Source organism: Bombina bombina, chromosome 1, assembly GCF_027579735.1.
Source record: "Bombina bombina isolate aBomBom1 chromosome 1, aBomBom1.pri, whole genome shotgun sequence".
Classification (NCBI taxonomy): domain Eukaryota; kingdom Metazoa; phylum Chordata; class Amphibia; order Anura; family Bombinatoridae; genus Bombina; species Bombina bombina.
In genome coordinates, this window is record NC_069499.1 from 654,101,324 (window position 1) to 654,128,545 (window position 27,222).

Here is a 27,222-nt window from a genome sequence, read left to right on the forward strand (position 1 = left end):
TGCCTATATCTTTCCGCCTCTAGTTCTTCTTCCAAGAGTAATCTCCAAGATTCTGAAGGAATGCTCGTTTGTTCTGCTGGTAGCTCCGGCATGGCCTCACAGGTTTTGGTATGCGGATCCTGTCCGGATGGCCTCTTGCCAACCGTGGACTCTTCCGTTAAGACCAGACCTTTTGTCTCAAGGTCCTTTTTTCCATCAGGATCTGAAATCCTTAAATTTAAAGGTATGGAGATTGAACTCTTGATTCTTGGTCAAAGAGGTTTCTCTGACTCTGTGATTAATACTATGTTACAGGCTCGTAAATCTGTATCCAGAGAGATATATTATAGAGTCTGGAAGACTTATATTTCTTGGTGTCTTTCTCATCATTTTTCTTGGCATTCTTTTAGAATACCGAGAATATTACAATTTCTTCAGGATGGTTTAGATAAGGGTTTGTCCGCAAGTTCCTTGAAAGGTCAAATCTCTGCTCTTTCTGTTCTTTTTCACAGAAAGATTGCTATTCTTCCTGATATTCATTGTTTTGTACAAGCTTTGGTTCGTATAAAGCCTGTCATTAAGTCAATTTCTCCTCCTTGGAGTTTGAATTTGGTTCTGGGGGCTCTTCAAGCTCCTCCATTTGAACCTATGCATTCATTGGATATTAAATTACTTTCTTGGAAAGTTTTGTTCCTTTTGGCCATCTCTTCTGCCAGAAGAGTTTCTGAATTATCTGCTCTTTCTTGTGAGTCTCCTTTTCTGATTCTTCATCAGGATAAGGCGGTGTTGCGAACTTCTTTTGAATTTTTACCTAAAGTTGTGAATTCCAACAACATTAGTAGAGAAATTGTGGTTCCTTCATTATGTCCTAATCCTAAGAATTCTAAGGAGAAATCGTTGCATTCTTTGGATGTTGTTAGAGCTTTGAAATATTATGTTGAAGCTACGAAATCTTTCTGTAAGACTTCTAGTCTATTTGTTATCTTTTCCGGTTCTAGGAAAGGCCAGAAAGCTTCTGCCATTTCTTTGGCATCTTGGTTGAAATCTTTAATTCATCTTGCCTATGTTGAGTCGGGTAAAATTCCGCCTCAGAGAATTACAGCTCATTCTACTAGGTCAGTATCTACTTCCTGGGCGTTTAGGAATGAAGCTTCGGTTGACCAGATCTGCAAAGCAGCAACTTGGTCCTCTTTGCATACTTTTACTAAATTCTACCATTTTGATGTATTTTCTTCTTCTGAAGCAGTTTTTGGTAGAAAAGTTCTTCAGGCAGTGGTTTCAGTTTGAATCTTCTGCTTATGTTTTTTGTTAAACTTTATTTTGGGTGTGGATTATTTTCAGCAGGAATTGGCTGTCTTTATTTTATCCCTCCCTCTCTAGTGACTCTTGTGTGGAAAGATCCACATCTTGGGTAGTCATTATCCCATACGTCACTAGCTCATGGACTCTTGTTAATTACATGAAAGAAAACATAATTTATGTAAGAACTTACCTGATAAATTCATTTCTTTCATATTAACAAGAGTCCATGAGGCCCACCCTTTTTTGTGGTGGTTATGATTTTTTTGTATAAAGCACAATTATTCCAATTCCTTATTTTATATGCTTCGCACTTTTTTTCTTATCACCCCACTTCTTGGCTATTCGTTAAACTGATTTGTGGGTGTGGTGAGGGGTGTATTTATAGGCATTTTAAGGTTTGGGAAACTTTGCCCCTCCTGGTAGGAATGTATATCCCATACGTCACTAGCTCATGGACTCTTGTTAATATGAAAGAAATGAATTTATCAGGTAAGTTCTTACATAAATTATGTTTTTTTCTCTCTCGCATTCCAATAAACCCAGTGAAGGCTCAGGCGTTTCTGAAATGTGTTTCAGATCTAGAGTTGGCTGGGGTAATTGTGCCAGCCCCAGTTCTGGAACGGGGTCTGGGGTTTTACTACAAATCTTTTCATTGTACCAAAGAAGGAGAATTCCTTCAGACCAGTTCTGGATCTAAAAATATTGAATCGTTATGTAAGGATACCAACATTCAAAATGGTAACTATAAGGACTATTCTGCCTTTTGTTCAGCAAGGGCATTATATGTCCACAATAGATTTACAGGATGCATATCTTCATATTCCAATTCATCCAGATCACTATCAGTTTCTGAGATTCTCTTTTCTAGACAAGCATTACCGTTTGGCCTAGCAACAGCTCCAAGGATCTTTTCAAAGGTTCTCGGTGCCCTTCTCTCTGTAATCAGAGAACGGGGTATTGCGGTATTTCCTTATTTGGACGATATCTTGGTACTTGCTCAGTCTTCACATTCTGCAGAATCTCATACGAATCAACTTGTGTTGTTTCTTCAAAGACATGTTTGGAGGATCAATTTACCAAAGAGTTCGTTGATTCCTCAGACAAAGGTAACCTTTTTGGGTTTTCAAATAGAGACAAGGTCATGGACACTGAATCTAACAGAAAAGAGACGTCTGAAATTGGTTTCAGCCTGTCGAAACCTTCAGTCTCAATCATTCCCTTCGGTAGCTTTGTGCATGGAAATTCTAGGTCTCATGACTTCTGCATCGGACGCGATCCCCTTTGCTCGTTTTCACATGCGACCTCTTCAGCTTTGTATGCTGAACCAGTGGTGCAGGGATTATACAAAGATATCACAATTAATATCCTTAAATCCCAATGTACGACACTCTCTGACGTGGTGTATAGATCACCATCGTTTAGTCCAAGGGGCCTCTTTTGTTCGTCCAACCTGGACTGTGATCTCAACAGATGCGAGTCTGTCAGGTTGGGGGGGGTTTGGGAATCTCAGGAGGCGAGATTACCAATCAACATTTTGGAACTCCGTGCGATTTTCAGAGCTCTTCAGTTCTGGCCTCTTCTGAAGAGAGAATCATTTATTTGTTTTCAGACAGACAATGTCACAACCGTGGCATATTTCTCTTGTTAAGTGTATCCAGTCCACGGATCATCCATTACTTATGGAATATATTCTCCTTCCCAACAGGAAGTTGCAAGAGTCCACCCACAGCAAAGCTGCTATATAGCTCCTCCCCTAACTGCCATATTCAGTCATTCTCTTGCAAGCCTCAACATAGATAGGAGGTCGTTAGAGTCTGTGGTGATTTATACTTAGTTTATTCTTCAATCAAAAGTTTGTTATTTTTAAATGGCACCGGAGTGTGCTGTTTGTCTCAGGCAGTATTTGGAAGAAGAATCTGCCTGCGTTTTTCTATGATCTTAGCAGACGTAACTGAGATCCATTTGCTGTTCTCACGCATTCTGAGGAGTGAGGTACTTCAGAGGGGGAATGGCGTGTAGGTTTTCCTGCAGATAAGGTATGTGCAGTAAAATATTTTTCTAGGAATGGAATTGACTAAGAAAATACTGCTGATACCGAAGTAATGTAAGTAAAGCCTTAAATGCAGCGATAGCGACTGGTATCAGGCTTATTAATAGAGAAACATACTCTTCTAAAAATGTGTTTTAAAACGTTTGCTGGCATCTTTAATCGTTTTTTAACGTACATTGGTGATAACACTGTAATGTTGGTATAGCCTTAAATGCAGTAAAAGCGACTGGTATCAGGCTTATTAATAGAGATACATACTCTTGTAAAAAATGTGTTTTAAAACGTTTGCTGGCATGTTTAATCGTTTTTTAACGTACATTGGTGATAACACTGTAATGTTGGTATAGCCTTAAATGCAGTAAAAGCGACTGGTATCAGGCTTATTAATAGAGATACATACTCTTGTAAAAAATGTGTTTTAAAACGTTTGCTGGCATGTTTAATCGTTTTTTAACATATGTTTGGTGATAAAACTTATTGGGGCCTAAGTTTTTTCCACATGGCTGGCTTAAATTTTGCATAGAAACAGTTAACTGAAGCTTCCCACTGTTGTAATATGAGTGGGAGGGGCCTAATTTAGCGCTTTTTTGCGCAGTTAAAATTACAAAATGAATTATCCAGATTCCCTCAGCTGTCCCATGAATACTACAGGACATTTCTAAAGGGCTAAAAAGACTTCCAAAATCGTTTATAGGGAAGGTAATCCACAGCTCTGCTGTGGCAGTTTTGTTGTGTCTGTTTTTAAAAACGTCTGTCGTTTTTTTTATCTGTTTTTTGCATTAAGGGGTTAATCATCCATTTGCAAGTGGGTGCAATGCTCTGTTACCTTATTACATGTACTGTAAAAATTTAGTTTGTTTTACTGCCTTTTTTCACTGTTTTTCAAATTTTGACAAAATTTGTTTCTCTTAAAGGCACAGTAACGTTTTATATATTTGCTTGTTAACTTGATTTGAAGTGTTTTCCAAGCTTATTAGTCTCATTATTAGTCTGTTCTAACATGTCTGACATAGAGGAAGCTCTGTGTTCATTATGTTTTAAAGCCATGGTGGAACCCCATCTTAGAATGTGTACCAGATGTACTGATTTCATGATAAACAATAAAGATCATTTTTTGTCTTTAAAAACATTATCACCAGAGGATTCTGTCGTGGGGGTAGTTATGCCGACTAACTCTCCCCACGTGTCAGACCTTTTGACTCCCGTTTTAGGGACTCACGCTCAAATGGCGCCAAGTACATCAAGGGCACCCATAGCGTTTATTTTACCAGGGGATTCTGTCGAGGGGAAAGTTATGCCGATTAACTCTCCCCATGTGTCAGACCCTTCGACTCCCGCTTCAGGGACTCACGCTCAAATGGCGCCAAGTACATCAAGGGCGTCCATAGCGTTTATTTTACAAGACATGGCAAAGGTGGTGAATAATACTCTGGCAGCAGTATTAGTCAGACTACCTGAAATTAAAGGAAAGCAGATAGCTCTGTGGGTAGATACAGAGCATACAGACGCTTTAAGAACCATGTATGATACTACCTCACAATATGCTTAGTCTGTGGGTGATTTTTTTTTGACTCAGGGAAGATGATTTAACCTGATTCTGATATTTCTACATTTAAAATTTATGCTTGAGAACCTCCACTTGTTGCTCAGGGAGGCTTTGGCTGCTCTGAATGAATGTGTACAATCGCAGGGCCAGAGAAATTGTGTAGACTGGATAAATAATATGCAGTGCCGGTGTGTACTGATGTTTTTCCAATACCTAAAGAGGTTTACTAAAAAATTTTTTTTTTTTTTTTTTAAGGAATGGGATAGACCAGGTGTGCCGTTCTCTTCCCCTCCTATTTTTTAGAAGAATGTTTTCTAATAGTTACCACCACACGGGACTTCTGGCAGACAGTTCCTAAGGTGGAGAGAAGAGTTTCTACTCTAGCTAAGCGTACCACTACCTCTGGCGAGGACAGTTGTGCTTTTTAGATCCAATGGATAAAAAATGTTTATTCAACAGGGTTTTATCCTGCAGCCCCTTGCATACATTGCTTCTGTCACTGCTGCTGCGGCGGCGTTCTGGGTTGAGTCTCTTGATGAGGCTTTACAGTTAGCGACTCCATTGGATGAATATATTTGACAAGCTTATGCTAGCCAATTCCTTGTTTTCTGATGCCTTTGTTCATTTGACTAGACTAACGGCTAAGAATTCTGTTTTTTACTATACTGGCGCGCAGAGCGCTATGGCTTATATCATGGTCAGCTGTCGTGACTTTAATAAATAAGCTACTTAACTTCCCTTCAAGGGGCAGACCCTATTCGGGCCTGGTTTGAAGGAGATTATTGCTTATATCACTGGAGGAAAAGGTCATACCCTTCCTCAGGATAGGAATCAAGGGCCAAAAAAGGGCTAATTTTCGTGCCTTTTAAAACTTCAGGGCAGGTGTGGCATCCACTTCCTCTAAGGCAAAACAAGAGGGAATTTTTGCTCAGTCCAAGGCGGTCTGGAGACAATTGGACCTGGAACAAAGATAAGCAGGCCAAGGAGCCTGCTGCTGCCTCTAAAGCAGCATGAAGGAACGGACCCCTATCCGGTAACGGATCCTATAGGGGGCAGACTTTCATTCTTCGCCCGGGCGTGGGCAAGAGATGCCCAGGATCCCTAGGCATTGGAATTTATATCCCAGAGATATCTTCTGGATTTCAAAGATTCCCCCCCCCCAAAAAAGGGGAGATTTTGCCTTTCACAATTATCTGCAAACCAGATAAAGAAGGAGGCGTTCTTACATTGTGTACGAGATCCATCAAGTTCCAAGAGAGGAACAGGGACAGAGTTTTTACTCAAATCTGTTTGTGGTTCCCAAGGTGAGGGAACCTTCAGACCTATTTTGGATCTAAAGATCTTAAACAAATTCCTCATAATTCCGTCATTTAAGATGGAAACTATTCGTACCATCTTAACTATGATCCAGGAGAGTCAATAGAGGACTACAATGGATTTGAAGGATGCTTATCCTCACATTGTGATGCATAAAGATCACCTTCGTTTTTTCAGGTTTGCCTTTCTAGACAGGAATTACCAGTTTGTAGCTCTTTCCTTTGGGATATCTACAGCCCCAAGAATCTTCATGGAGGTTCTGGGGTCGCTTTGGCGGTCCTTAGGCCGCGGGGCATAGAAGTGGCCCCTTAGTTAGACGACATCCTGATACAGGCGTCAAACATCCAAATTGCCAAGTCTCATACGGACGTAGTACTGGCATTTCTGAGATCACATGGGTGGAAAGTGAACAAGGAAAGAGTTCTCTATCCCCAATCTCAAGGGTTTCCCTCCAGGGACTCTGATAGATTCTGTAGAAATGAAAATTTACTTGACGGAGTCCAGGTTGTCAAAGTTTCTAAATTTCTGCCGTGTTTTTCATCCCATCCGCGCCCTTCGGTGGCTCAGTACATGAATGAAATCGGCTTAATAGGTAGCGGCAAGGGACATAGTACCGTTTGCACGTCTACATTTCAGACCGCTGCAACTATGCATGCTCAGTCAGAGGAACGGGGATTACACAGATTTGTCCCTCTGTTGAACCTGGACCAAGAGACCAGAGATTCTCTTCTCTGGTGACTATGTCGGGTCCATCTGTCTAAGGGTATGACCTTCCGCAGGTCAGATGGGACAATTGTTACAATGGATGCCAGCCTTTTAGGTTGGGATGCAGTCTGGAACTCCCTGAAGGCTCAGGGATAGTGGACTTAGGAGGAGACCCTCCTTCTAATAAATATTCTGGGAGTGATATTCCATGCTCTTCAGACTTGGCCTCAGTTAGCAACTCTGAGGTACATCATACTCAGTCGGACAATATACACGACTGTGGCTTACATCAGCCATCAAGGGGGAACAGAAGTTCCCTAGTGATGTTAGAAGTCTTACAATAATTCACTGGACAGAGACTCACTCTTGTCTATCAGCTATCCATATCCCAGGTGTTGAGAACTGGGAGGTGGATTTTCTAAGTCGTCAGACTTTTCTTCCGGGGGAGTGGGATTTCCTCCGGAGGTCAAGACCAAGCAGGAGAGGGCTTTGGTGTTTTTGACAGCGCCTGCGTAGCCACGCAGGACCTGGTATGCAGATCTGGTGGACATGTCATCCTTTCCATCACGGTCTCTGCTTTTGAGACAGGTCCCTCTACCTCAGGGTCCTTTCAACCATCTAAATAGAATCAATCTGAGATGGACTGCCTGGAGACTGAACGCTTGATGTTATCAAAGCATGGCTTCTCTGAGTCAGTCATTGATACCTTAATACAGACATGAAAGCCTGTCTCTAGGAAAATTGAACATAGATATGGTGTAAATATCTGATTGTTATGAATCCAAGGGTTACTCATGGAGTAAAGCCTGGATTCCCAGGATATTATCTTTTCTCCTAGATGTTTTTGAGAAAAGGGTTGTCAGCTAATTCCTTAAAAGGGACAGATTTTTACTCTGTCTATTTTTTTGCACCAGCGTCTGGCAGGTATTCTAGACGTTCAGGCATTTGGTCAGGCTTTGGTTAGATCCAAGCCTGTGTTTAAAACTGTTGCTCCACCATGGAGCTTAAACCTGGTTCTCAAGGCTCTTCAAGAAGTTCCGTTTGAACCTTTTTTTGTTCCATAGATATCAATCTTTATCTTGGAAAGTTCCTTTTGGGTAGCTATTTCCTCGACTCGTAGAGTCTCCAAGTTATCTGTGTTACAATGTGATTCTCCTTATCTGGTCCTTCGCACGGATAAGGTAGTCCTGCGTACCAACCTGGGTTTTTTCCTAAGGTGGTATCTAACAAGAACATCACTCAAGAGATAGTTGTTCCATGCTTGTATCCTAATCCTTCCTCAAAGAAGGAACGTCTATTACACAATATTGGACGTGGTTTGTGCTTTAAAGTTTTACTTACAAGTTACTACAGTTTTCATCAAACGTTCACCTTGTTTGTTGTCTATTCTGGACAGAGCAGAGGTCAAAAGACTTCAGCAGCCTCTCTGTCTTTTTGGTTAAAAAGCATAATTCATTTAGCTTATGAGACTGCTGGACAGCAGCCTCCTGAAGGGATTGCAGCTCATTCTACTAGAGCTGTGGTTTTCACTTGGGCCTTTTTTTAAATGTGGCTTCTGTTGAACAGATTTACAAGACGGAGTCTTGGTCTGCGCTTCATACTTTTTCAAATTTAACAAATTTGATACCTTGCTTCTTCGGAGGCTATTTTTGGGAGAAAGGTTTTTTTTACAGGCAGTGGTAACTTCCGTTTAAGTACCTGCCTTGTCCTTCCCATCATCCGTGTACTTTAGCTTTGGTATTGGTATTCCATAAGTAATGGATGATCCGTGGACTGGATACACTTAAAGGGCCACTGTAAGTAAATATTTTCTATGCCTGTTACTAAATAACTACCCCAAATATGCTTTTTATCAATAGCATTTCATTAACCTATCTCTACCGTATATCAGAAATCTTGTCTGCAAATTTAATTGTTTTCCAAACCCACTCCGTGGGTATCCTTTGCTCTGTACCAATCCGTTTACAATACCTAGGTTTCAAAATGGCGCTTTAAACACAATTTCATTGGTTTAAGTATTTTGAACACGCAGTGCTGAAAATAGTGGGCAGGATAACATGACATCATCGGGGAATAAAAGATATAACTTTTATAACGTTATGAAACTTCATTTTGGAGAAAATATAGGTCAGTAGGTTTTAATTAATGTTTATTAACTTTAATATGTTAGTTGTTTGGCTTAAAAATTATAACAGAAAGTAATCCTTTAACAAGAGAAAACATAATTTATGCTTACCTGATAAATTTATTTCTCTTGTAGTGTATCCAGTCCACGGCCCGCCCTGTCACTTTAAGGCAGGTAATTTTTTCATTTGAACTACAGTCACCACTGCACCCTATGGTTTTTCCTTTCTCTGCATGTTTTCGGTCGAATGACTGAATATGGCAGTTAGGGGAGGAGCTATATAGCAGCTTTGCTGTGGGTGGACTCTTGCAACTTCCTGTTGGGAAGGAGAATATATTCCATAAGTAATGGATGATCCGTGGACTGGATACACTACAAGAGAAATAAATTTATCAGGTAAGCATAAATTATGTTATCAGTCATCAAGGGGGGACTCACAGTCCGCTGGCTATGAAAGAAGTATCTTGGATACTTGTATGGGCGGAATCCAGCTCCTGTCTAATCTCTGCGGTTCACATCCCAGGTGTAGACAATTGGGAAGCGGATTATCTCAGTCGCCAGACGTTACATCCGGGCGAATGGTCTCTTCACCCAGAGGTATTTCTTCAGATTGTTCAAATCTGGGGACTTCCAGAAATTGATCTGATGGCCTCTCATCTAAACAAGAAACTTCCCAGGTATCTGTCCAGATCCAGGGATCCTCAGGCGGAGGCAGTGGGCGCGTTGTCGCTTCCTTGGAATTATCATCCTGCCTATATCTTTCTGCCTCTAGTTCTTCTTCCAAAAGTGATTTCCAAAATTCTAATGGAACGTTCGTTTGTACTGCTGGTGGCTCCAGCATGGCCTCACAGGTTTTGGTATGCGGATCTCATTCGGATGGCCAGTTGCCAACCTTGGACTCTTCCATTAAGACCAGACCTATCTCAAGGCCCTTTTTTCCATCAGGATCTCAAATCATTAAATTTGAAGGTATGAAAATTGAACGGCTTGATTCTTAGTCATAGAGGTTTCTCTGACTCAGTAATTAATACTATGTTACAGGCTCGTAAATCTGTGTCTAGGAAGATTTATTATCGATCTGGAAGACTTACATTTCTTGGTGTTCTCATAAATTCTCCTGGCATTCTTTTAAAATTCCTATAATTTTATAGTTTCTTCAGCATGGTTTGGATAAAGGTTTGTCTGCAAGTTCCTTGAAAGGACAAATTTCTGCTCTTTCTGTGCTGTTTCACAGAAAGATTGCTAATCTTCCTGATATTCATTGTTTTATACAGGCTTTGATTCGTATCAAACCTGTCATTAAGTCAATCTCTCCTCCTTGGAGTCTTAATTTGGTTCTGAGGGCTTTACAAGCTCCTCCGTTTGAACCTATGCATTCTTTGGACATTAAATTACTTTCTTGGAAAGTTCTGTTCCTTTTGGCCATCTCTTCTGCTAGAAGAGTTTCTGAGTTATCTGCTCTTTCTTGTGAATTTCCTTTTCTGATTTTTCATCAGGATAAGGCTGTGTTGCGGACTTCATTTAAATTTTTACCTAAGATTGTGAATTCTAACAACATTAGTAGAGAAATTGTTGTTCCTTCATTGTGTCCTAATCCTAAGAATTCTCTGGAGAGATCTTTACATTCTTTGGATGTAGTAAGAGCTTTAAAATATTATGTTGAAGCTACTAAAGATTTTAGAAAGACTTCTAGTCTATTTGTTATCTTTTCTGGTTCCAGGAAAGGTCAGAAGGCCTCCGCCATTTCTTTGGCGTCTTGGTTAAAGTCTTTGATTCATCATGCTTATGTAGAGTCGGGTAAATCTCCGCCTCAAAGGATTACGGCTCATTCTACTAGGTCAGTTTCTACTTCCTGGGCGTTTAGGAATGAAGCTTCTGCTGATCAGATTTGCAAAGCAGCAACTTGGTCTTCTTTGCATACTTTTACTAAATTCTACCATTTTGATGTTTTTTCTTCTTCTGAAGCAGTTTTTGGTAGAAAAGTACTTCAGGCAGCTGTTTCAGTTTGATTCTTCTGCTTATAATTTCAGTTTTTTTCATTATTAAGATTAAAACTTTTGTTTTGGGTTGTGGATTATTTTTCAGCGGAATTGGCTGTCTTTGTTTTATCCCTCCCTCTCTAGTGACTCTTGCGTGGAAGTTCCACATCTTGGGTATTTATTATCCCATACGTCACTAGCTCATGGACTCTTGCTAATTACATGAAAGAAAACATAATTTATGTAAGAACTTACCTGATAAATTCATTTCTTTCAAATTAGCAAGAGTCCATGAGGCCCACCCTTTTTTGTGGTGGCTATGATTTTTTTGTATAAAGCACAATTATTCCAATTCCTTATTTTGATGCTTTCGCTCCTTTCTTATCACCCCACTTCTTGGCTATTCGTTAAACTGAATTGTGGGTGTGGTGAGGGGTGTATTTATAGGCATTTTGAGGTTTGGGAAACTTTGCCCCTCCTGGTAGGAATGTATATCCCATACGTCACTAGCTCATGGACTCTTGCTAATATGAAAGAAATGAATTTATCAGGTAAGTTCTTACATAAATTATGTTTTTGTGCCTACTAAAGTCATTTTATGGGAAGGTAGGAGCCACAGTAGAGCTGTGGCAGTTTGCTTGTGACTGTTATAACGGTTTTACCATTTTTTTGCTTCGTTTTTGAGCCTGAGGGGTTAATCATCCATTTGCAAGTGGGTGCAATGCTATTTTAGTTTGTTATACACACTGTAAAAATGTCATTTTGTGTTTGTTTTTTTCCCTTAAAAGGCACAGTACCGTTTTTTATAATCTGCTTTTTCACATTAATTAAAGTGTTTTCCTAGCTTGCTGGTCTTATTACTAGTCTGTTAAACATGTCTGACATAGAGGAAACTCCTTGTTCATTATGTTTAGAAGCCATTGTGGAACCCCCTCTTAGAATGTGTACCAAATGTACTGATCTTACTATGTTATAAAGACCATATTCTAGCTTTAAAAGATTTATCACCAGAGAAAATTGACAAGGGGGAAGTTATGCCGACTAACTCTCCCCACGTGTCAGAGCCTATAACTCCTGCTCAAGGGACGCCAAATACATCTAGTGCGCCCATTGCGTATACTTTACAAGACATGGCGGCAGTTATGAATCATACTCTTACAGAAGTATTGTCCAAAGGGTTACAAGGAAAGCGAGACAGCTCTGGGGCTAGAACAAATACAGAGCTCTCTGACGCTTTAGTAGCTATGTCTGATATACCCTCACAATGTGCAGAAGCCGAAGAAGGAGAGCTTCTATCTGTGGGTGATTTTTCTGACTCAGGGAAGACACTTCAACCTGATTCTGATATGTCTACATTTAAATTTAAGCTTGAACACCTCCGCATGTTGCTCTGGGAGGTTTTAGCAACTCTGGATGACTGTGACGCCATTGTAGTCCCAGAGAAATTGTGTAAATTGGATAAATACTATGCAGTGCCTATTTACACTGATGTTTTTCCAATACCTAAGAGGTTTTCAGAAATTATTACTAAGGAATGGGATAGACCAGGTGTACCGTTCTCTCCCCCTCCTGTTTTTAAAAAGATGTTTCCTATAGATGCCGCTACACGGGACTTGTGGCAAACGGTTCCTAAGGTGGCGGGAGCAGTCTCTACCCTAGCGAAGCGTACAACTATCCCTGTCGAGGACAGTTGTGCTTTTCTAGATCCAATGGACAAAAAATTAGAGGGTTACCTTAAGAAAATTTTTATTCAACAAGGTTTTATTCTCCAACCCCTTGCATGCATTGCCCCTGTCACTGCTGCTGCGGCTTTCTGGTTTGAGTCTCTAGAAGAGGCTCTACAGGTAGAAACCCCATTGGATGATATCCTTGACAAGCTTAAAGCTCTTAAGCTAGCCAATTCATTTGATTTTGACGCCGTTGTTCATTTAACCAAGCTAACGGCTAAAAACTCAGGTTTTGCTATTCATGCGCGTAGGGCGCTATGGCTTAAATCCTGGTTTGCTGACGTTACTTCAAAGTCTAAGCTTCTCAATATTCCCTTCAAGGGGCAGACCCTATTCGGGCCTGGACTGAAGGAGATCATTTCTGATATTACTGGAGGAAAAGGTCACGCCCTTCCTCAGGATAGGTCCAACAAATTAAGGACCAAACAGACTAATTTTCGTTCCTTTCGAAATTTCAAGAGTGGCGCAGCTTCAACTTCCTCTAATACAAAACAAGAGGGAAATTTTGCCCAGTCCAAGCTGGTCTGGAGACCTAACCAGGCTTGGAACAAAGGAAAGCAGGCCAAGGCTTGGGCAAGAGATGTCCAGGATCCCTGGGCGTTGGAAATTGTGTCCAAGGGTTATCTTCTGGACTTCAAAGCTTCTTCCCCAAAAGGGAGATTTCATCTCTCACAATTATCTGCAAACCAGATAAAGAGAGAGGCCTTCTTAAATTGTGTTCAAGACCTCCTAGTTATGGGAGTGATCCACCCAGTTCTAAAGGAGGAACAGGGGCAAGGCTTCTATTCAAATCTGTTTGTGTTTCCCAAGAAAGAGGGAACTCTCAGACCAATCTTAGATCTCAAGATCATAAACAAATTTCTCAGGGTCCGATCCTTCAAGATGGAGACTATTCGAACCATCCTACCTATGATCCAGGAGGGTCAATATATGACTACCGTGGACTTAAAGGATGCTTATCTTCACATTCCGATACACAGAGATCATCATCTGTTTCTCAGGTTCGCCTTCCTAGACAGGCATTACCTGTTTGTGGCTCTTCCCTTTGGGTTAGCTACGGCACCAAGAATCTTTACGAAGGTTCTAGGGTCACTCCTAGCGGTCCTAAGGCCGCGGGGTATAGCAGTAGTCCCTTACCTAGACGACATTCTTTTTTTAAAAAAAAATATTTATTTATTTAACACACAATAAGTGTACTCATAACAAAAAAATCCACCTCTTTCTGCCACGCAGGGCTGGGTATAACATGATATAAAAATAAAACAAAACAATTAACAAAACAAAGTTGATTCATTTTGACAAATTACCAGCCCCCTTGTAGGAAATATAGTACACTAATCTGCGTCATCATTTCCAGACTTTTCCTTTTTCTCTACCTTCCCTCTTTTTAACTCAATTCTTGAATAACACCTATTGTACAACAACCTAACTAAATATGCAATCTAACCAAAGCACAAAATATCCCTAAAAAGAAAGTCACATAAAATAAAAATAAAAATATTGCAAAACAAAGACAAAAAAAAAAAAAAAAAGGGAAAAAGGATTGCTCCCCTGCCGGACTCTATCTCCCCCCACCCTAATCAATCCCTATCCCGTATTATACCAAATTTGGGGAAAATGACCAGCCAATACCTGGAGTTGCATATATGAGGTTTCCCTGAAAGGTTTGACCAGCCTAACCTGGACTTCAACTGGAAGAGAAAAAATGAATGGTCCCCAATGCTTAAAGAACTTGGCTAGCCTTCCCTCCGACACGTCCTGTAAGTTCCACTGTTCTTGTGTGAAATGGATCACCAACGCATTTTTAAGCTCATTTAATTTAGGTGCTGCTTTTGCCTTCCAAGATCTCAGTATTATATTACGGCCAAGAAATATAATCTGATTGAGTAATTTAAAGTTTCTAGGGGCGATTTGTGGCTGCACCAAAAAAAATATCTGCATTGGTTGAAAGTGAAACTCTATCTTGAGAGAGGCCTGTATCCAGTATTCTACCCTGCACCAAAATTGCATAATCATAGGACAACTCCAAAAGCAATGTAGTAAATCAGCAGTGTGAGAGGAACATTTGGGACACACCGTCTGTGACCTATACCAGTTAGTCAACCTAATAGGGGTCAAATATGTCATAAAGATTAGTTTGATTTGAGTCTCTCTCCACGTCGTCAGTACCCAGCTTTTCCCAGTTATTTTGAAGGTGTTCTCGATGGCCTGACAATTCACAGCTGGAAAGAACCTATTCCATTTTGCAGCTATGAACTCTCTTTGAAGACCTGAAGGCCCCTGATTCAGAAGGCTGTAAAAAGGCGATATTGAATATAGGCCGCCCTGAAAGCTATTAATTTTCACTTGGAATGCCAAAAGAGACCATTCTACTCCATAATTTTGTTTTAACTCAAAGAAAAAATGTCTTAACTGGAGGTAGGCGTAGAAATCTTTATTCTCGAGCCCAAATGCTTGCTTTAGTTCAACAAAGGTTAAGGGCACGAAGTTCGCATCTAGTATTTGGGCGACAAATACCAATCCTTTAGAAGACCATACCCTAAAAACCTTATCTGACAAACCTGGTGCAAAATTAGGGTTCCCCGTAATGGATAGATATTTTGAGACATAGGGAGAACAACCCACAAGGGAGCAACATTTTTGCCATGCTAAAATGACATACCTATAAGTATTGAGCGCAAAAAAGTGAGGATGGAAGTGCATTCATAGGGCAATGTAGGATAGCATCCAACGAAAAGGGGCCACCAGAGCTGTCTCCCAAAGTACTGGCGAAACCTGATCACATTGGGTCAACCAATGAACCGCTTCCTTTAGCCGAGCGGCCAAACTATAGAAGTATAAATTAGGAAGAGCCAAACCTGCCGCTTCTTTATTACACATGAGACGTGCAGCAGAGATACGCACTTTGGCACCCTTCCAGATTAAATTAGAGCATGCCCTATTGTAATTTTTTATATCCCTGTTGTGAATAGGGATTGGAAGATTTTGTATGAGATAGAATAATTTGGGGAACAGAATGGTTTTTATAAGTGTGACCCTGGCTGTTAAGGAAATAGGTAAATTCTTCCACCCTTCCATCTTATCTATACAATCTGAGAAACATTTACCGAAGTTTAACTTATACCACTCATCTGGGTTCGCACTTAATTTAATACCAAGATAGGATATCTGTGAAGTCTCGGCAAATGGATGATTAATATGACCATCTTTCCTATTGAGCCATAATAGTTCGGATTTAGTGAGGTTGATTTTGTATCCCGAAATCACGCCAAACGTTTCGATTGCTTCTAGACGACATTCTGATACAGGCGTCGAATTTTCAAATCGCCAGGTCCCATACGGACATTGTGCTGGCATTCCTGAGGTCTCATGGGTGGAAAGTGAACGAAGAAAAGAGTTCTCTATCCCCTCTCACAAGAGTTTCCTTCCTAGGAACTCTGATAAATTCTGTAGAAATGAAGATTTACCTGACAGAGGCCAGGTTGTCAAAACTTCTACATTTCTGCCGTGTTCTTTATTCTACTTCTCGCCCTTCAGTGGCTCAGTGTATGGAAGTAATCGGCTTAATGGTAGCGGCAATGGACATAGTGCCGTTTGCCCGCCTACATCTCAGACCACTGCAACTCTGCATGCTCAGTCAGTGGAATGGGAATTACACAGATTTGTCCCCTCTACTAAATCTGGATCAAGAGACCAGGGATTCTCTTCTCTGGTGGCTATCTCGGGTCCATCTGTCCAAGGGTATGACCTTCCGCAGACCAGATTGGACAATAGTAACGACAGATGCCAGCCTTCTGGGCTAGGGTGCAGTCTGGAACTCCCTGAAGGCTCAGGGTTCGTGGACTCAGGAGGAGGCACTCCTTCCGATAAACATTCTGGAACTAAGAGCGATATTCAATGCTCTTCAGGCTTGGCCTCAGCTTGCTGCGGTCAGGTTCATCAGATTTCAGTCGGACAATATCATGACTGTAGCCTACATCAACCATCAAGGGGGAACAAGGAGTTCCCTAGCAATGTTGGAGGTTTCAAGAATAATCCTATGGGCAGAGGTTCACTCTTGCCATCTATCAGCTATCCATATCCCAGGAGTAGAGAACTGGGAGGCGGATTTTCTAAGTCGACAGACTTTTCATCCGGGGGAGTGGGAACTCCATCCGGAGGTGTTTGCACAGTTGATTCAACTTTGGGGCAAACCAGAACTGGATCTCATGGTGTCTCGTCAGAACGCCAAGCTTCCTTGTTACGGGTCCAGCTCCAGGGATCCCAAAGCAGCGCTGATAGATGCTCTAGCAGTGCCTTGGTCCTTCAACCTGGCTTATGTGTTTCCACCGTTTCCTCTGCTCCCTCGTCTGATTGCCAAGATCAAGCAGGAGAGAGCTTCTGTGATTTTGATAGCACCTGCGTGGCCACGCAGGACTTGTTATGCAAATCTGGTGGACATGTCATCCCTTCCACCATGGACTCTGCCGCTGAGGCAGGACCTTCTACTTCAGGGTCCTTTCAACCATCCAAATCTAATTTCTCTGCGTCTGACTGCTTGGAGATTGAACGCTTGATTGTATCAAAACGTGGTTTCTCCGAGTCGGTCATTGATACCTTAATTCAGGCTTGAAAGCCTGTCACCAGGAAAATCTATCATAAGATATGGTGTAAATATCTTCATTGGTGTGAATCCAAGGGTTACTCATGGAGTAAAGTCAGGATTCCCAGAATATTATCTTTTCTCCAAGAAGGATTGGAGAAGGGATTGTCAGCTAGTTCCTTAAAGGGACATATTTCTGCTCTGTCTATTCTTTTGCACAAGCATCTGGCGGGTGTTTCAGACGTTCAGGCGTTTTGTCAGGCTTTAGTTAGAATCAAGCCTGTGTTTAAACCTGTTGCTCCGCCATGGAGTTTAAATTTAGTTCTTAAAGTTCTTCAAGGGGTTCCGTTTGAACCTCTGCATTCCATAGATATCAAGCTTTTATCTTGGAAAGTTCTGTTTTTGGTAGCTATCTCTTCGGCTCGAAGAGTTTCAGAGTAATCTGCCTTACAGTGTGATTCCCCTTATCTGATCTTCCATGCAGATAAGGTAGTTTTGCGTACCAAACCTGGGTTTCTTCCTAAGGTGGTATCTAATAAGAATATCAATCAGGAGATTGTTGTTCCGTCACTGTGTCCTAATCCTTCTTCAAAGAAGGAACGTCTATTACATAATCTTGACGTGGTTCGTGCTTTAAAGTTTTATTTACAAGCTACTAAGGATTTTCGTCAAACATCGGCATTGTTTGTTGTCTACTCTGGATAGAGGAAAGGCCAAAAGGCTTCAGCAACTTCTCTTTCTTTTTGGTTAAGAAGTATAATACGCTTAGCTTATGAGACTGCTGGCCAGCAGCCTAAATTCTACAAATTTGATACTTTTGCTTCTTGGGAGGCTATTTTTGGGAGAAAGGTCTTACAGGCAGTGGTGCCTTCCGTTTAAGCACCTGCCTTGTCCCTCCCTTCATCCGTGTCCTATAGCTTTGGTATTGGTATCCCACAAGTAATGGATGAATCCGTGGACTGGATACACCTTACAAGAGAAAACAAAATTTATGCTTACCTGATAAATTTATTTCTCTTGTGGTGTATCCAGTCCACGACCCGCCCTGTCATTTTAAGGCAGGTGTTTTTTATTTTTAAACTACAGTCACCACTGCACCCTATAGTTTCTCCTTTCTCTTGCTTGTCTTCGGTCGAATGACTGGAGGTGGCAGTTAGGGGAGGAGCTATATAGACAGCTCTGCTGTGGGTGATCCTCTTGCAGCTTCCTGTTGGGAAGGAGAATATCCCACAAGTAATGGATGAATCCGTGGACTGGATATACCACAAGATAAATAAATTTAGCAGGTAAGCATACATTTTATTTATTATGGGTTTAGTTAGGAGGACGCTGATGGTGTATTTATGGAACCAAGGGGGTAGTGACCTGAAACGGTTTGGGAACCACTGCTTTAGAGGAGAGCACCTCATTCAAGGATCAAATGAACAGAAAGCTTGAGGACTTTTGCAGATGATCCTTCCAGCTGGCTTGCTTTATGTTTATGATGAACTGTCAGTGTAGCTTGGATGGCAGTAGCTATTGCGGTCTGGTGTGTCAACCTGGCAGACATCACTGAAGAAGCATCCCTGGAAGAAATTCAGGATAACTCAAAAATGGTCGGGACTGAAACTGCTTTTTGACACAGCTGTAGATAAGGCTTGCATTAATACAGAAAGTGATGCAATTACTCAAGTTACAGAAGGTCTGTGCCCCTCTATAACCCAGTTTCCTTCCTTTAGTGGCTCAATGCTTGGAAGTAGTTGGTCTAATTGTAGTAGCTTCAGATGCAGTTCGCTTTGCCAGATTCCATCTGTGACCTACCAATTGAGGATGTTGCAACAGTGGCACAGAGGTTACAGGGATTTTTCTCCTGTACTTTCCAGACAAGGCAGTCCCTGACATGACGGCACATTCACCAGTCCATTTTTTAGGGGGCCTCCTTTCTCCCGCCAAGCAATCTTGGAAAAGGTTTGTCATCTAGATCTCTTAAGAGTCATATATTAGCTTTGTCTGTTTTGTATCACAAGAAGATCACTAAGCTGCTTAAAATTCAGACCTTTGTTCAGGCTTTAATCAGAATCAGGCCAGTTATTAAACCAGCTACTTGCCAGTGGAATTTCAACTTAATTTAAATGGTCTTCCAGGCTCCTCCTTTTTGAGCCTATGCATGGTCTTGACATTGCTTCTCTTGGCCACTTTTTCAGCCAGAAGTATGTCATAGCTTTCAGTTTATTCGGGGATTCTTACCTTATTTTCTCCAACATTGGTGTGTCCGGTCCACGGCGTCATCCTTACTTGTGGGAATATCTCTTCCCCAACAGGAAATGGCAAAGAGTCCCAGCAAAGCTGGCCATATAGTCCCTCCTAGGCTCCGCCCACCCCAGTCATTCTCTTTGCCGTTGCACAGGCAACATCTCCACGGAGATGGTTAAGAGTATGTGGTGTTTAGTTGTAGTTTTTTATTCTACTATCAAGAGTTTATTTTAAAATAGTGCTGGTATGTACTATTTACTCTGAACAGAAAAAGATGAAGAGTTCTGTTTAAGAGGAAGATGATTTTAGCAGACAGTAACTAAAATCGTTTGCTGTTTCCACATAGGACTGTTGAAATGAAGTAACTTCAGTTGGGGGAAACAGCAGACTTTTCTGCTTAAGGTATGACTAGCCATATTTCTAACAACTCTGTGTAATGCTGGAAGGCTGTCATTTCCCCTCATGGGGACCGGTAAGCCATTTTCTTAGTCTCAAACAGAATAAAGGGCTTATTATGGGCTATAAAACTGGTAGACACTTTTATGGGCAAAATCGATTGCTTTATTTGGGCATTTTATTCATGTTTATGCTTGTTATTCACACTTATAAACTTGGGGAACGTTTTTTAACGTCAGGCACTGTGTTAGACACCTTTTCAGTCAGGAAGGGCCTTCCCAGTTGTAGGCTGAGCTCCTGTCTAATCTCTGCGGTTCATATCCCAGGTATAGACAATTGGGAAGCGGATTATCTCAGTCGCCAAACGTTGCATCCGGGCGAATGGTCTCTTCACCCAGAGGTATTTCTTCAGATTGTTCAAATGTGGGAGCTTCCAGAAATAGATCTGATGGCGTCTCATCTAAACAAGAAACTTCCCAGGTATCTGTCCAGATCCCGGGATCCTCAGGCAGAAGCAGTGGATGCATTATCACTTCCTTGGAAGTATCATCCTGCCTATATCTTTCCACCTCTAGTTCTTCTTCCAAGAGTAATCTCCAAGATTCTGAAGGAATGCTCGTTTGTTCTGCTGGTAGCTCCGGCATGGCCTCACAGGTTTTGGTATGCGGATCTTGTCCGGATGGCCTCTTGCCATCCGTGGACTCTTCCGCTAAGACCAGACCTTCTGTCGCAAGGTCCTTTTTTCCATCAGGATCTGAAATCCTTAAATTTAAAGGTATGGAGATTGAACGCTTGATTCTTGGTCAAAGAGGTTTCTCTGACTCTGTGATTAATACTATGTTACAGGCTCGTAAATCTGTATCCAGAGAGATATATTATAGAGTCTGGAAGACTTATATTTCTTGGTGTCTTTCTCATCATTTTTCTTGGCATTCTTTTAGAATTCCGAGAATTTTACAGTTTCTTCAGGATGGTTTAGATAAAGGTTTATCCGCAAGTTCTTTGAAAGGACAAATCTCTGCTCTTTCTGTTCTTTTTCACAGAAAGATTGCTAATCTTCCTGATATTCATTGTTTTGTACGAGCTTTGGTTCGTATAAAACCTGTCATTAAGTCAATTTCTCCTCCTTGGAGTTTGAATTTGGTTCTGGGGGCTCTTTAAGCTCCTCCGTTTGAACCTATGCATGCATTGGACATTAAATTACTTTCTTGGAAAGTTTTGTTCCTTTTGGCGATCTCTTCTGCCAGAAGAGTCTCTGAATTATCTGCTCTTTCTTGTGAGTCTCCTTTTCTGATTTTTTCATCAGGATAAGGCGGTGTTGCGAACTTCTTTTGAATTTTTACCTAAAGTTGTGAATTCCAACAACATTAGTAGAGAAAATGTGGTTCCTTCATTATGTCCTAATCCTAAGAATTCTAAGGAGAAACCGTTGCATTCTTTGGATGTTGTTAGAGCTTTGAAATATTATGTTGAAGCTACTAAGTCTTTCCGAAAGACTTCTAGTCTATTTGTTATCTTTTCCGGTTCTAGAAAAGGCCAGAAAGCTTCTGCCATTTCTTTGGCATCTTGGTTGAAATCTTTAATTCATCATGCCTATGTTGAGTCGGGTAAAACTCCGCCTCAAAGGATTACAGCTCATTCTACTAGGTCAGTTTCTACTTCCTGGGCGTTTAGGAATGAAGCTTCAATTGATCAGATTTGCAAAGCAGCAACTTGGTCCTCTTTGCATACTTTTACTAAATTCTACCATTTTTATGTATTTTCTTCTTCTGAAGCAGTTTTTGGTAGAAAAGTACTTCAGGCAGCGGTTTCAGTTTTTCAGTTTGAATCTTCTGTTTATGTTTTTTATTAAACTTTATTTTGGGTGTGGATTATTTTCAGCAGGAATTGGCTGTCTTTATTTTATCCCTCCCTCTCTAGTGACTCTTGCGTGGAAAGATCCACATCTTGGGTAATCATTATCCCATACGTCACTAGCTCATGGACTCTTGCTAATTACATGAAAGAAAACATAATTTATGTAAGAACTTACCTGATAAATTCATTTCTTTCATATTCGCAAGAGTCCATGAGGCCCACCCTTTTTTGTGGTGGTTATGATTTTTTTGTATAAAGCACAATTATTCCAATTCCTTATTTTATATGCTTTCGCACTTTTTTCTTATCACCCCACTTCTTGGCTATTCGTTAAACTGAATTGTGGGTGTGGTGAGGGGTGTATTTATAGGCATTTTGAGGTTTGGGAAACTTTGCCCCTTCTGGTAGGAATGTATATCCCATACGTCACTAGCTCATGGACTCTTGCTAATATGAAAGAAATGAATTTATCAGGTAAGTTCTTACATAAATTATGTTTTCTACTCTAAACAAGCGCACTACTATTCCTATCAAGGATAATTGTGCTTTCAAAGATCCTATGGATAAAAAATTGGAGGGTTTGCTTAAAAAGATTTTTGTATAGCAAGGTTACCTCCTGCAACCCATTTCGTGCATTGTTCCTGTCACTACAGCAGCGTGGTTCTGGTTCGAGGAACTAGAAAAGTCGCTCAGTAGAGAGACTCCGTATGAGGAGGTTATGGACAGAGTTCACGCACTCAAGTTGGCTAATTCTTTTATTTTAGATGCCGCTTTGCAATTAGCTAGATTAGCGGCGAAAAATTCAGGGTTTGCAATTGTGGCGCGCAGAGCGCTTTGGCTAAAGTCTTGGTCAGCGGATGTATCATCCAAGACAAAATTGCTTAATATTCCCTTCAAGGGTAAAACTCTCTTTGGGCCAGAATTGAAAGAGATTATCTCAGACATCACTGGGGGAAAGGGCCACGCCCTCCCACAAGATAGGCCTTTCAAAGCCAAGAATAAGTCTAATTTTCGTTCCTTTCGTAACTTCAGGAACGGACCGGCCTCTAATTCTGCATCCTCTAAGCAAGAGGGTAATGCTTCACAAACCAAACCAGCCTGGAAACCGATGCAAGGCTGGAACAAGGGTAAGCAGGCCAAGAAGCCTGCTGCTGCTAACAAAACAGCATGAAGGAGTAGCCCCCGATCCGGGACCGGATCTAGTAGGGGGCAGACTCTCTCTTTGCTCAGGCTTGGGCAAGAGATGTTCAGGATCCCTGGACACTAGAAATAGTTTCTCAGGGTTATCTTCTGGAATTCAAGGAACTACCCCCAAGGGGAAGGTTCCATATGTCTCACTTATCCTAAAACCAAATAAAGAGACAGGCATTCTTACATTGTGTAGAAGACCTGTTAAAGATGGGAGTGATACACCCAGTTCCATCGGCGGAACAAGGAATGGGATTTTTCTCAAATCTGTTTGTAGTTCCCAAGAAAGAGGGAACTTTCAGACCAATTCTGGATTTAAAGATCCTAAACAAATTTCTCAGAGTACCATCGTTCAAAATGTAAACCATTCGAACGATTCTACCTACAATCCAGGAAGGTCAATTTATGACTACCGTGGATCTAAAGGATGCGTATCTTCATATTCCTATCCACAAAGATCATCATCAGTTCCTAAGGTTCGCCTTTCTGGACAAACATTACCAGTTTGTGGCTCTCCCATTCGGGTTAGCCACTGCTCCAAGGATTTTCACAAAGGTACTCGGGTCCCTTCTAGCGGTTCTGAGACCAAGGGGCATTGCAGTTGTACCGTACTTGGACGACATTCTAATACAAGCGTCGTCTCTTTCAAAGGCAAAGGCTCACACAGACATCGTTCTGGCCTTTCTCAGATCTCACGGATGGAAGGCGAACATAGAAAAAAGTTCCCTGTCTCCGTCGACAAGAGTTCCCTTCTTGGGAACAATAATAGATTCTTTAGAAATGAGGATTTTCCTGACAGAAGTCAGAAAGTCAAAACTTCTAAACGCTTGTCAAGTTCTTCATTCTATTCCTCGTCCTTCCGTAGCTCAGTGCATGGAAGTAGTAGGGTTGATGGTTGCAGCAATGGACATAGTTCCTTTTGCGCGAATTCATCTAAGACCATTACAACTGTGCATGCTGAAACAGTGGAATGGGGACTATACAGACTTGTCTCCAGTGATTCAAGTAGATCAGAAGACCAGAGACTCACTCCGTTGGTGGCTAACCCTGGACCACCTGTCCCAGGGAATGAGCTTCCGCAGACCAGAGTGGGTCATCGTCACGACCGACGCCAGTCTAGTGGGCTGGGGGGCGGTCTGGGAATCCCTGAAAGCTCAGGGACTTTGGTCTCGGGAGGAGTCTCTCCTCCCGATAAACATTCTGGAACTGAGAGCGATATTCAATGCTCTCAGGACTTGACCTCAACTAGCAAAGGCCAGATTCATAAGATTCCAATCAGACAACATGACGACTGTTGCTTATATCAATCATCAGGGGGGAACAAGGAGTTCCCTGGCGATGAGAGAAGTGACCAACATAATAGAATGGGCAGAGAATCACTCCTGCCACCTATCTGCGATCCACATCCCAGGAGTGGAAAACTGGGAGGCGGATTATCTGAGTCGTCAGACATTCCATCCGGGGGAGTGGGAACTTCACCCGGAGATCTTTGCCCAATTAACTCAATTATGGGGCATTCAAGACATGGATCTGATGGCGTCTCGTCAGAACTTCAAGGTTCCTTGCTACGGGTCCAGATCCAGGGATCCCAAGACGACTCTAGTGGATGCACTAGTAGCGCCTTGGTCCTTCAACCTAGCTTATGTGTTTCCACCGTTTCCTCTCATTCCCAGGCTGGTAGCCAGGATCAAGCAGGAGAGAGCCTCGGTGATCTTGATAGCTCCTTTGTGGCCACGCAGGACTTGGTATGCAGACCTGGTGAATATGTCATCGGTTCCACCATGGAAGATACCTTTGAGACAGGACCTTCTTGTTCAGGGTCCATTCGAACATCCAAATCTGGTCTCCCTCCAGCTGACGGCTTGGAAATTGAACGCTTGATTCTATCAAAGCGTGGGTTTTCAGATTCTGTGATAGATACTCTGGTTCAAGCCAGAAAACCGGTAACTAGAAAGATTTACCATAAAATATGGAAAAGATATATCTGCTGGTGTGAATCCAAGGGATTCCCATGGAATAAGATCAAAATTCCTAAGATCCTTCTTTCTACAAGAAGGTTTGGATAAAGGATTATCAGCGAGTTCTCTAAAGGGACAGATTTCTGCTTTATCTGTCTTACTACACAAACGACTGGCAGCTGTGCCAGATGTTCAAGCATTTGTTCAGGCTTTGGTTAGGATCATGCCTGTTTACAGACCTTTGACTCCTCCCTGGAGTTTAAATCTAGTTCTTTCAGTTCTCCAAGGGGTTCCGTTTGAACCTTTACATTCCATAGATATTAAGTTGTTATCTTGGAAAGTTTTGTTCTTGGTTGCTATTTCTTCTGCTAGAAGAGTTTCTGAGCTATCTGCTCTGCAGTGTACTCCGCCCTATCTGGTGTTCCATTCAGATAAGGTTGTTTTGCGTACTAAGCCTGGTTTTCTTCCAAAGGTTGTTTCCAACAAAAATATTAACCAGGAGATAGTTGTACCTTCTTTGTGCCCGAATCCAGTTTCAAAGAAGGAACGTTTGCTACACAATTTAGATGTAGTCCGTGCTCTAAAATTCTATTTAGAAGCTACAAAAGAGTTCAGACGAACATCTTCTCTGTTTGTTGTCTATTCTGGTAAGAGGAGAGGTCAAAAAGCGACTTCTACCTCTCTTTCCTTTTGGCTTAAAAGCATCATCCGATTGGCTTACGAGACTGCCGGACGGCAGCCTCCTGAAAGAATCACAGCTCACTCTACTAGGGCTGTGGCTTCCACATGGGCCTTCAAGAACAAGGCTTCTGTTGATCAGATATGTAAGGCAGCGACTTGGTCTTCACTGCACACTTTTGCCAAATTTTACAAATTTGATACTTTTGCTTCTTCGGAGGCTATTTTTGGGAGAAAGGTTTTGCAAGCCGTGGTGCCTTCTGTTTAGGTAACCTGATTTGCTCCCTCCCTTCATCCGTGTCCTAAAGCTTTGGTATTGGTTCCCACAAGTAAGGATGACGCCGTGGACCGGACACACCAATGTTGGAGAAAACAGAATTTATGCTTACCTGATAAATTACTTTCTCCAACGGTGTGTCCGGTCCACGGCCCGCCCTGGTTTTTTAATCAGGTTTGATGAATTATTTTCTCTAACTACAGTCACCACGGCACCCTATGGTTTCTCCTATATTTTCCTCCTGTCCGTCGGTCGAATGGCTGGGGTGGGCGGAGCCTAGGAGGGACTATATGGCCAGCTTTGCTGGGACTCTTTGCCATTTCCTGTTGGGGAAGAGATATTCCCACAAGTAAGGATGACGCCGTGGACCAGACACACCGTTGGAGAAAGTAATTTATCAGGTAAGCATAAATTCTGTTTTTCATCAGTATAAGGCGGTTCTGAGAACCAACTACACTTTTTCTCTTTATTCACTTTTTTTCTCTTTCTTTATTCACTTTTTTTGACCCCCTCAACCGTCGGAAAGCTATGGCACTTGCATTAGCTACTTGACTTAATGCCTTGATTTGCAAGGCATACTTGATTGCAGGATGAATCTTCCAATGTGCAAAATTGTAAAGCGTCTACTTGGTCTTCTGTACATGTTTTTACTAAATGTTATCACTTTAACATGTTTGCTTTTTCAGATACTTTTTTTAGCAGGAATGTTCTGTGGGACGCTGTGCCTGTTCAGTAATATACCTGCCTTAAAGGGACACTGAACCCACATTTTTTCTTTTGTGATTCAGATAGAGCATGCAATTTTAAGCAACTTTTTAATTTACTCCTATTATCAATTTTACTTCGTTCTTTTGCTATCTTTATTTGAAAAAGAAAGCATCTAAGCTATTTTGTTTCAGTACCCAGGATCCCACATCTTATGAAATAAATCATAATGTATGCTTACTGACTCAGAGTGCACGAGAACAGCTATTATTATTTTTTTTACAGTTGGTGGCAGTACCAGTTTTAACTTCACTTGCTCTGCTTTACTTCTGCTTCTCTGTTTTACTTCTTTCTCTTGGCCATATGTATGACTGAGTTGTACAGGATTGTGGGATGGATTCAAATTTTTTGTATGTTGGGTGTTTTTCCCCTCCTCCTAATGGGGCTAAATCCCACATTATGAAAGAAATGAATTTATCAGGTAAGCATTTTGTTTGTTTTGTCCACTCTCCAGGACTATAGGAGTGCATTCTGTGGAATTCAGGCTGCTGAGTTCCTCCTTTTACATGATGCATAGCGATTGGTTTATTTTGTGCAGGAGCTCATGTATAGCTATCCA

General features: G+C 41.5%; 1 protein-coding gene across 1 annotated transcript in view; it reads left to right on the plus strand.

The window, feature by feature from the left end:
• The window catches only part of STAG2 (stromal antigen 2), an 848,979-nt gene that overhangs the window by 818,464 nt on the left and 3,293 nt on the right, over positions 1–27,222 (plus strand). The gene's annotated exons all lie outside the window — the stretch shown is intronic.